Source organism: Arachis hypogaea, chromosome 12 (genome assembly GCF_003086295.3).
Source record: "Arachis hypogaea cultivar Tifrunner chromosome 12, arahy.Tifrunner.gnm2.J5K5, whole genome shotgun sequence".
Lineage (NCBI taxonomy): Eukaryota > Viridiplantae > Streptophyta > Magnoliopsida > Fabales > Fabaceae > Arachis > Arachis hypogaea.
In genome coordinates, this window is record NC_092047.1 from 37,973,307 (window position 1) to 37,984,253 (window position 10,947).

A 10,947-nucleotide genomic window follows, 5' to 3' on the forward strand; every position below is an offset into this window, starting at 1 on the left:
GTCAGGGTAGTTTTAGCAATCTCAAAAGACGAAGTGTCTTGTTTCAACTTGAAAAAAGCTTTAGTTGATTGTTGATGTGAAGAGATAGCTACTTGAGAGTCTAAAAATTTGACGTAGAGGTCCTCATAAATCTTTCGCAAATGAGCCAACAAAGGATCAATAGTCTCAAGATGTGGTATAATTGAAAAGGTCTGAAGAATATTAGAAAACTGAACCTTAAGATTCGGATCGGTGGCAAGTGTCAAAAGAGGTTTGGATAGGATGGCATTGAGTTGTTTGGCCAACAAAAGCAAGATGGATTTGTCAACAGTCTTGACTGTGGGAGATGTAACATGGAGTTGTTCTAATGGAAGGTGACTTTGGATGGTAGAGCAAGATTTAACTATGGCCTTCTGTGTATTCATACTACGTGCATATGCTTCATTCAAACCTTCTAAGTCAGACAACAAATCATTCACCACATTGGGGGTATGAGCATAGATAGAAATGATTGGTAGTTATTTTTCTGACAGTTTACTCAAAGGAATTTTAGAATTTTGAATCTAAACAAAAATGCAAAAGAAGGTGTCAACATAAAAAAAAAAGAGGATATTAGGAAGAGATATAAATCAGGCTAAATGACATACCATACCTTACTAGATTTGGTGTTGGGTGTAGACTTGTCAGATGTGGTAGCCATCGGATCTTTAGTGTTAGGCGCAATCAGTAAAGTGGTAGGAGCCGTGGTGATCTAAAACGAGAAGTGAAATGAGGACAAAGGTAATTAATGAGATTAATATATGATAAAAAATCAGCGTAAGAGACATCATCATCATCATTTAAATTCTTCAAAACAATATTATTTTTAACATGGAGGATGTGAGAATATATGAAAATACTTGAGAAACAAGTTGACCATTGAGGTGAAGGGCATCGACATTATTATCTTCAGAAGAGGAATTACTTACTGCTTTATCACTAGACGAGTTGCTCTCGTCTTTCTCTTCATTATTTTGAGAGATTATCGGTCCGTCACTGTTGTTATTAGATGTACTTGATGTGTCTTCATTATTATCATTATTTGAAGATGATGACACTACAATTGATTCAAATTTTCTTTTTACCTGGCGGCTTGAGTAATTAAGACTGAGTTTCTTTTTTTTCTACAAGTCTACCAGAAGTCTTTCTCAAAGGAGGATTGACAGCAAGTCAGGTAGTTTTATATATATATATATATATATATATATATATATATATTGACATGTGAGTACGAAAATTCATAAGTACAAAAACATAATTGACTTGAAAATTCTATTAAGTTTATTGGTGTTTGCAGTCAAATCCATTAGAATGTCAGTGTAAAATTTTTACAAGATTAAAAATTTTATCAAATCCAATTGAGACCTAGAGCTTAACACATGAAAAAAATTAAACGATTTCACGAAGTCAAGATTTTGTTACGTTAAAAAAAATTCAATACAGTGGAGCATGCATGCAATATGAAGAATAGAGAATATATTGAATAAGATCATAGTAAAAAAAAATTCACGAATCTGTAGTTGTAAATATCAGCAATTTAGACAATTTACCAAATAACAAAATTAGCTCATAAGGTCACATTAATCAAATCAAGAAAACAAACATAAAAGAAAAATGAGAAAAATAAAAAGACAACAACATAGTAGAATTGAAGGACAAGAGTTCAGCAGTAAAATCTTAATTTGAGTCAAGGAATGTAAAAGAAAAAAGGAGAATGCTCTTCAGAATAAGATTTTGATACTCATAGATAACACAAGAGGTATTGTTCACACCATTTTTGTGGGGTTAGAATTTCTCTAAATCAATGATGGAAAAAAGAAAGATAAAAATAGAGTTAGCAATTAAATTTTACCTAGAATATCATAAGTGTTAGGTATAATTGAACCCTTTTGAGTAGAAGAAGCCCACCATTGTAGATAAAATTTGAAAGAATAAGAAACACAGAATTAAAGAAGAAGCTTCTAAGTGTTCAAACACTAACGTACTCTTTTTCTTTCTCTCTTTCACAAGTATTACTAGATAATTGGATACTAGGTATTTTATTTTTGTTTAGTCAAAATAAAAATAAATAAACAAACAAAAATAACAAAAAAAAGGAGTACAAGTACTCTTATTCACATTCTAAGGTGACATTTTAAAATAATGTACTTGTCAATGTGTCTTTTTAACATTTATATATATATATATATATATATATATATATATATATATATATATATATGACAATAATAATAGTAAAAAATTTAAAAGAATAAATAAATATATGTTTGTATATACTTCTTCTTATTACTATAAACAATAAAGTTTTCTCACTTTTAATCACTATACGACATCAAATGAAAAATTTTGGGAACATTATGTTAGACAAAAATATTATTTTTATAAGAAAATTATGAAAAAGAAATAATTAGTTATATGGTAATATTTTTGTATATAATATTTATTTTAATTAAATTAGGTTATTTGATAGTTTGGTTATTTATTTTGATTTTTTGAATTGACATCAAGCAAGGAGTGCGGGAATAGTTACGGATGCAATTTAAATTTTTTAAAAGTGATATACAAAGAGTAACTGTCAGTTGATTAGGTTAGTTTATAAATAGAGCTTTAGGAGCACATTGTAAAGAGTCTAATTCTTTTAAAAAACACTTAGAAACCCAAAATGTTCTCAGCCCTTTGGCATCACAGAGTAAAAATCGGAAATCTTAAGTAATTTCTCTGAACTCAAATACTTGTAATTTGCTTTCTTCCAGTTTTTATTAATAAAATTTTTCTACTTTTATGTGTTTCTTCTTTTTTACGTTTATGTTTCTTTTTTCATCTTTTTTAATTTTTTGTTTGTTTTAATTTTTATAATTTATTTTGTCACCAACACTTTGCATTTCTTTATTTTTTTATTATTTTTATTTTTTTTAATTTTTATTGACGTTATAATTACAATATTGAGATACCCACATTTTTTTTAAACATTAATAAAATTGGAGTAAAAATAATATGCTATAGTGCTGAAAGACATTTCTTTTAACAGGTGCTGAAATGTGTGGTTGATATGTAGAGAGAGACGTGTTTATGTTGCTGGCACAGGCGCAAACAAGAACGGGATGGAAGCAGAAAGTGGTCAAAGTGAAATGATGGTTTGTAGAGATAATAGAAATAGTTGACCAATTTTTATGATAATTAAGTAGTGCTAAGCCTTAATGATGATGATTATGTATTTGGGTTAAATGTGTTTTGTTGAACATGGACTTTTTGGTGTAGTGATAAATTTTGATTACTAAAACACCAATGTCTCGTACAAAAAACAATGATAGGTACAAAAGATAGATAATATATTATATACTTTTATATTAATAATAAATGATAATAAATCTGTTATGCTACTGTATAAATAGTAAATAAAATATTTGATTTTCATGTTTAATATTAAATTATTTTATACTAATAATAAATAATAATAAAATTACTGTGATAAAGTAAAAATAACAAATAAAATATGATATTTTTTATTTTTAGTATTATATTTTTCATGTTAATAATAACCTAAGTATTATATTTTTTAGGTTTAGTATTATATTTTTTGTCTTAATAATAGATAATTATGAAGAATTTATTTTAGTTGATTTAAAGTTTTTATTTTATTTAGAGAATAAAATATATTTATTTATATTATTAAAAATGATAAAGAAATTTAAGTATTGTAGAGTTCCTTGTTAATGTCAGTGGTATTGAATTTTTTTTTCTTTAATTTAATAGTTTAGATAAATTTATTGGTAAAGTTATTTAATTAAATGTTACTGGATTTGGATTTTTGCTTAATACGCTATAGGTGGCAAGGATGAGAGTTTTCCATGACTATTAAAAGTTCATTTCTCTTCTTTCATACCATAACTCTTGTTTTTTTGTTTAACCTATATTATTATTATTTGAAAAATAAATGAATTGGTCACATTATCAATTTGGTATAAGTTGTCAAAAAGAGGCTCAAGTACAATAAAAAAGGTCAATCTAATTGTTATCAAAATTAACATTAATCATTCACAATTCACCAATTTTACTGCGTAATTATTTCTCATTTCACTCTGACAATTTTTTACTTTCACCTAGTTTTTGTCTGCATGTGTCTCAACAATACAAACACGTGTCTTTTTCTTCATGTTGCCAACACATTTTAGTATTTGCTGAGAAAAATATCTTTCAACATCGTAGCATAACCCTTAAATATAAATTGTTAGTTCTTTTTTCAATCTAGTTCAATGCTTTTAATTTTATGGTGTATCAGAAATATCCAAAATATTTGGATTGATTTTAGACTAATCCAATGAAAAATTTGCCTCAACAAAATATATACGAAATTTAATTTTGAAATGGTTCCTCTTCTGAGGGCTACCTGAAACTAGGTTGCGTTAAGCTTGAACGTGAAGTCCAAACGTCTTTGGCTGATTTGCTTGATGTCTTCTCTGACAAGGATAAATCCGTTTGAGTTGTTTGTGAGGCATGAAATAGAATGAAATGAGAATGAGTTGGGAAAATAAAATATATTATTGTCTTTTTTTATGTTGACAGAATTCTAACAAAGTGTCAAAAAACACCAGTAGGAGACGTGGTTTTTGGTTTTGTCCAAGAAAGCTGGGAAAGACGAATGCCATCAATTGGAGTGTTGAAGATTTTCGATTCAAAAGCTGTGAGTCGAGGCTCAAGAACAGCTTTGAACCACAAATTTACAACCTAAAGGGGACCGAAAGGGTTAATCGAAGGATCTCCTTGACAAATTTCACCAACAATAAGGAAAGCATTTCATAAAGTTGACTCTGAATCAAGATAGGAAGGTCGATGAGTTTTTGTGATGAATCATGATGGCCAATGACAAGTAGTTATTTTTCTGAATTTGGACTGACTTTGAGCATAAAACAAAAGAATTCAGCCAAAGCAAGAGAAACGCTACATGTTCATTGTCAGAAACAGGGTCTCCGTTGGAACACATGTTATTTTGGATGAAGCTTGAAATGGAATTTGAGTTGAAGTTGACGTCAAAATCATCCTCAAGATAATCATTCGACCATGACACGAATTCATCATCAACGAGTAAACTGGTCAAGGCCGAAATGTCCATCAGAGTTGGACCCATCATTCTATAAGGAAAATGAAAGTTATTGGTGGCAAGGCACCAGATGTACAAACTGGCCCTTAGTAAAGAAGCAACATAAGAGAGATCAAAGGTAGCTAATTCTAAGGCATGCACAATATTTAGAGATTCCCAAATTAGCTTATATGTAGGTGCAAGTCGTGACATCCAGGTAGGGGGAGCAGTTCTAAGACTCAACCAGCAAAGTATGAAAGCCTTGACATTTTTGTAGAAAATCAATGGTAAATGCTCTGACGGTGATGGAAAGAAAGAAGAAATAGAATCAATTTGTTCTCGGGTTGCCAAAGGAATTAAGAAAGAATACAGCACTCCATTAACTGAGAATGGCAAGAATACCTGATGGCACTAGAGATTAGAGGTTCTGCATTTGGATTTGGGACTCTCAAAGCTTCATCTTCATTGTGGAACTGCACCACTGCATCCACTAATGGAGGAAGAGGAAGGGCTTTATCACCTTCTTCGTGAGAATGAGAAGCAGTGGCCACGATTACTGAAGAAGAGAACACGGTAATAATGATTAGCGTAGAGTATGAATGAAAAATTAATTGGGAATCTGTGGAAAGTGTGTTTCTTAGAAAGAAAAGGATTAGGGTTTTCAAGTAGAATGATTCTTGAAAATTGGGAATAATTTGATTTGAGGAGTAATGATAGAGTACTCTATTCAAGAAAGACCCATTATAACCCAGGACGTTATGCATTCCCAAAAAAGCACACGGTATTTTAAATGATGCATAACTGTCCTTTTAAATTTTGAGAATTTGAAAATGTTGCACGTGTCTAGCATGAGGAATATTAAACTTTGTATTTTTTAAATATAATAACAAATTTTAAAAGGGCAATTTGTTGGTACAAAAATAAATTTTTTCTCAACAAAAGGACGTTTTGACTACCAATGATTTCGACTATCGAAGCAATGATATCGATTCTAAGAAATGAAAACGAGCAAGTTGAAGTGCAAGAAAGATGGTACAAAGAACGTCAAAGTCAAAAGAAAATTAGTAACTTTCCTTGAGTATCAACGTTTGCTACTCAACCTTCAAGATAAAGTGGAGAATATGGGTGCAAAATCTGAGGAGCAAGCTAGAGAAAATGTGGGACTTGAAAACCTAGGAAGATGTGGGTGTCAAAACTTGGGGGGTTAATATTCTTCTTGGTCAAGGCAATGTCATAGCTGAAAAAAAGGAAGAAATAAGATAGTGGACAACATGATCCATGGTCAGTCAATCTCCATTGCCTATAAATAGTAAAAACTTAGAAGAGTTCTGGAACTTCAATCAAGAACACTAAATCATCACATAAACTCATAAAATTTCCTGTCTCCATGACGCAATGGAAAAATATGGAATGCAAGTGCATGTAAGTGTTAGAAGTCAGCTTTTAATTTTACTTCCTTTTGTTTATTTAATTCATTTTCGTTTAATTTCTTTAAATTTTGTTATTATTTTTCTTTGGTCAATATTTTTACACTTTCCTAGTCTTCTTTATTTGATTATTTATTTCTTTTATTGTTTATCATAAGTTTGCCACTAGTAATTTTGACATAAATTGCTTTGACACCAAAATTAGGTAATTCTCGGGTCGAATACACTCTTTTTAGGTTAAGTACTATTTTCGTCCCTAAGATCTGAGGCCAAAATTAAAATCGTCCCCGACCTTTTTTTGTTATTAAAATTATCCTCAACGTTATAAAATCGTCCTTTTGAACATAATAATTTTTGAAATGACACAAATATCCTTTTCCTATTATTACTAATTACCCCAGTCCCACCCATCCATTACCCCCATCCCTTCTCACTGCACCTAAAACAGACAAACTGAAACGAAAAAAAAGAACCAAAGAGGGAGAAAAAAGAAAAGAAAAGGAAGAAGAGGGAGGCGACGACGGAGAAGAGGGCAGCCTTCTATGGGGTAACGAGGTGCTGGAAACTCCGTTCGTCGGGGTCGTTGTCGTGGTTGCCAGCGAAGAGGCCCGAAGAATATGCAACACTTAGTCGACGGAGCTCGGGGCTCCCTTTGCTCTGTCCCTCCCTTCGCTGAAGGTGCTGCACGTTGGGAATAGGATTTTGTTTGGGTGCCATGAGTATATAGTGATGCTTTTCGCTGCCCTGTTCTTGAGAAATTGGTGTTGGAATCAACCTACGGTGACGCATGTAGAGGACCCGTTTGTGCCCAGAGAAGTTCGATTTGAATTTGAATCATTTGGTGAAGGCTAGGATTGGGTTCTCTTGGTACAAGACCTACATTAAGTCTATGTTCTTGATAATCAATTTTCTCTCTAATGTTTGATGCCTTTCAATTTTATTCTCGACGGTTGGGATGTGGTGTTTTTTGTTTATGAACTTGGATTCTTCAATTCACTCTATTGAAGTTTGATTATTTTAAAATGGTGAAGTCTTGGGGGTGACTATTGAAAAATCACTTTAATTTAAAATTTCTGTGGATTTATTGTGATTGTTGTTATTGTTGAATTATTGCACAAAGAAAATGGTTCATGTGGAAAAAAGGGGTTCGGGGTAGTAGGTGGGTGGTAGTAATTTAGAATGATGAATTGGAAATAGAGAGAAAGAAGATGTGCTGGTTATGGTGGAAGTGATGATGGTTATGGTGGTAGTGGTGATGGCAATAAAAAAAAAAAGAGGAAGAGATGTGCAGCAATGGTGACTATCCATTAACATCCTCTTCCCATTAACATACTCTTCCCATTCACATGTACGTAACCCGTTTTACAATCTATCCATTAACATCCTCACCCAATCCATATTCTTCCATCACCAATTCCTTTCTCATTTAATCCTTTCCACGTACAACCTAATTATTCTTTCTATATTTTACTCGACCTTTTCTCTTCTTTTCCTTTTACAATAAATCTCTCAATCTTGCTTCTATCAAGCCATCCCCTCTTTTCTTTGTGACTAAATATGAGTAATAAAAGGGAGGTTTATCCCCCTACAAATCATGATGGTGACGGTGATGAAGAGGAGGTAATTGTTTTAGAGAAAATAGATATATTTGAAGGGGTTCAGACTTGCACTAAAAGTTTGGCTAGTCGTATCTTCGCTGATAGATTTTTTTATTGGCACATTAGAAAATGCCCTGTTTTTTAGAGGAATTTAGGGTAATGAAAAAAGGAAACAAATGTTACAACGATTGAAAAGGGAACTCCTTAGCTATTTAAAAACTATGTGTTTTATGTTCAAAGATGCAACCAATCAGAAAAGGTATGTGAAAACGTGATATCTACCATTCCATTCTGGGCCCAGTTTTGGGGCCTACTAGAACAGTTTAAGATGTTGGAGGTGGATAGAAAATTGGGGGATCATTTAGGAACCATTAGTGACATTGACTTATTTGAAATTAGAGGCAAGGAGTCACGTATTATTAAAGTAAGGGTGGAAATCAACGGTGACAAGAGGCTCCGGGACACTCTTACAATTATGGGTCCGAATTCGAAAACAGAGGAAGTAGGAATCAGGTATGAGCGAATAGGAATTTTCTGCACCTATTGTGCTATATTGAGACATGATACCAAGCACTGTCAAGACTTCAGTTGCGACTCTACTGAGAATAATCTAAAGGAGAATAAGGTTGGTATTAAAGAGTATGAAACAGCTTTCCAGACAAAACAGCTCTCGTAACAAGTCTTTTATAGGGAGTAAACAGAGGAATGGAGGAAAGGAGAACCTAGAACAGATGAAGAAGATGTGTTTTGATGAAAACGCTACTGCTACTTTGAGGGTGGAGGGTGACAGCCATCAATTGGCACCCCAGGAACCATGAAGTTGATAAGTTGGAATTGTCGGGATTTGGGGAGACTCCTAATATTCCACAATCTTAAAGGAATTTGTAGATCCTACCCTCTAGAGGTTGGTTTCTTTTGCGAAACTAAAAATCAACATCGTCAAGTTGAGAGAAAGTTAAGGGCATGCGGCTTTGTGGACTAGTTGTTGGTGGATCTAGAGGGTATTGCAGGTGGGTTTGTTCTAGCATGGAAGGAGGGGGTAGAGATTCAAATTATTCTTTTCATTCGGTTCTTCATTGCTGCCAGAATTAAATATCCAGTTAACAATGAAGTTTGGGGAGTTGTATGAGTGCAATTAAGTACGTCGGATCAGACACGGGCCACTCAATTTGGGGAATTATCATCACTTTTTCAACAACTGAAGAACCGCTTTCTTGTCCTCAGATATTTTAATGCTAATATAAATCCCCAAGAGAAGGATGGCGGGGGAGTTAAATCTACTGTTTCCATGGTTGCCTTTTCTGGATTCATTAATGAGAATGGCTTAGTAGACTTGAGTGTGGTCGGGAGACCATTTACTTGGTCCAATAAGAGAAAAGGGCAAGAGTTAATCCAAGAACGTTTATATTGCGTCATGGCTGATGATGTGTGGATCAATTCCTATCCGGCAGTAGTAGTTACTAGATTGTTTGAAAATGGATCTGATCATGCCTATTATTGCTGGACTCAAATCCCCCACTGGAAAAATCTAAAAGAAGGTTCAAGTTCCAAGAATGTTGGTGTGGTATGGAGGGGTTTAGGCAGCTGATAGTAGAAATTCATAGAGTTGCAGTTACAGGTTCACCAATGTTTAGACTCGCTGAAAAATTGAAGCTTTGTCGGCACTATTTGGTTCAATGGCGGTAGAAAAATCGCACTAACTCTGCAAAAGCACATTCAGGAGATGAATGCTAGTATTGAGAAGTTGCGGGGTTTAAGAGCACAAGGAGGGGATCAACTAGATGAATTTGAACGAATGTTAGAGGCTGCCCACATTTGGGAGGAAAGTTTTAGGAAGGATAAGTCACGAATTAAATGGTTGCAACTTGGTTATAGGAACACAAAATTCTTTCATCAAAATTTTCAAGCAAGGAACCGAAGAAACAAACTTTGGAGACTAGTTCGGAATGACAGTGTAATTGCCACCTCTCATAGAAACATTGCAACAGTGACAGAAAGGTATTTTTAGAAGATTTTTACGTCAGATAACCTTACTGATCCTAGTCATGCTTTCGAAGAGTTTGAGGCTAAAGTCACACCAACTATAAACCGTAAACTAATCCGGCCAGTTTCAATGGAAGAAGTTAAACGAGCTACTTTTAGTGTGCACCCCCAAAGCGCTCCAGGTGAGGATGGTTTTACTGCAAAATTTTTTCATTTCTATTGGGATATAGTTGGTAGGGATATTTTTCATGCAGTGAAGAGTTTCTTTATGGGTGGCCGAATACTGAGGAGTTTTAACCATACCCAGATTTGTCTTATTCCAAAAATCTCAAATGCTAAGGACATGACACATGTAAGGCCTATCAGCTTGTCCTCAATGTTCTATAAAATTATTTCGAAAGTATTAGATCACAGATTGCAAGAAATTATGAATTTTCTCATTAGTCCTAACCAAAGTACTTTCTTGAAAGGTAGGCTCATTTCAGATAATATTTTGGTTGCTCATGAATGTATACACTACCTAAAGAATAAAAAGAGGGGTTTAGAAAATGAAATGGCAGTTAAGCTGGACATGAGCAAAGCCTATGATAGAGTTGAATGGCAATTTTTGTGGTTTATTGATAAACCACTATTTCATGGTTTATCTTGTGCTCAATTGAGTGGTTTTTATCAACTCTTTACCCACTTATTCATACTATTTGCATGAGTTTATATTTTTCTTCCTGATTTTGTGCCATGATTAAAAACATGCTTCTTTGGTCTTAATTTTGATATGTTTAATCTTCTCTTATTACCATTCGATGTCTTGATATGTGTGTTAAGTGATTTCAGAGATTATTTATTC